We start from the raw sequence: 1,656 nt of genomic DNA on the forward strand, positions 1-1,656 counted from the left end.
ACCGCTGAGGAATTGGCAATCCACTAATTCAAGCCCGAATTTGGAGCGCCAGAAACGATACATCCAACCACTTATCCTTCCTTGGCCTTAATTCCTTTTTGTAGTATGTCTTTCTATGTTTTCTATTTTATTTATTTACTTGACTTCTTTATTCAGTATATGTTAAATTAACAGACATATTCATCACAGTCACGAAATGATTAACCCACAATCAATAGCAGCAGCTCTATTCGACATTGATGTTGACCTCGTTATTTTTAGTGGATTTAATTAGTTAAAAGCAAACATCTACTGAACTTCTTGAACCACCTCTGAAAGTAAATAACTTTATTCCTCTCATTACCCAGTGTACAAATCATACATTCAACCAATTCTGCATACCACTGAGTATAGTTCCACCCTATAGTCATTATTGACTTCTTTATTCAGTACATGTTAGGTTAGCTTGCCTTATTAGACGATTACTCCTAAAAAAGACTTTATATGAGTATCACAAGGCAATCATCATCATCATCATCAGCTGTGTATTTGCATCTTTATGCCTGTAACCAGTAAACAGGAAGGGTTATCAATACAACGCTTAAAAAAGAACTTACTTCATAGCAAAACGGACATACTTTTTCGGGATTTCGGTATTCCAAACTCTTAAATGGGAGTAATAATTAAGTAGGATTCCAACAAACGTTTTTTTATCTGATTAACATTAAAACAACACATGCTTTAATTAGTTATAAATAAAATTTCTCATGAAATGTCATATCATTTCGATGATGATAGAGCACTGAATCGTTCTGTACAAATAAGAATTCATGAGTCAATTGTAACTAGACCATCATGGAAAATCTGGAAGCACTGAATGGTCGTTTCGTCCGATTATGAGACTCCTCAGCAGTGCGCACAGATAGTTACATAAAAATATTAATACCGCTCAACCTATATATTTAAATATTCATTTATTTAAACTGCATACAGTAACTCTCCTGTTTATTGTTTTTTTGTGTTGTTTTTGTAAGGTGAAAGACATGGGCAATGCATAATGATAATTCTGTGTGTGGTAATATTTTGAAAGTAGAATATATGAGTGGTAACTAAGTAATTTTCAACTAAAATCAAAATTCTACGAACACATCTGAGATGAAACTGTGGTAAACTATTGGGAAGGAAACAAACTTCATTACATTTAGTTAGTATCTTAATGCTCTTAATATAGTACTTTTTTCTTTATGATGACATATAAGCTGAAATCAATAAGGCTTATATAGGATATTGCAAAAAGGAGCAATTCACTATTGCAATACGTATGACGTTTCTGTCTGTTGAATATTCATTGCTTCTGTAACGACATCAGTGGATAACGTAAAGAAACATTGTATTGTACTGAATTGTTAACTTTGAACGCTTGTTTTCAGTACAATTCACATGAGGAGAAATCATCTGCCACATTTGTTTGACGAATAATGTTATCCGAAAAATTGACAATGTTTTGTTTTTCTGAAAGGTTTAATTCGTTATTTAACGATTCAAAACTCAACTTCTGAGCAGAGTATTCTCCATTTTTATTACGTTCGTATACTTCAAAATCAACAGGCCCATACATCCATGCTTCAAAGTTAGGTTCAAACAAAAACTCTGTATAATTTGATATATCTAACTCAC

The sequence above is a fragment of the Schistosoma mansoni genome, chromosome 1 (genome assembly GCF_000237925.1).
Source record: "Schistosoma mansoni strain Puerto Rico chromosome 1, complete genome".
Classification (NCBI taxonomy): domain Eukaryota; kingdom Metazoa; phylum Platyhelminthes; class Trematoda; order Strigeidida; family Schistosomatidae; genus Schistosoma; species Schistosoma mansoni.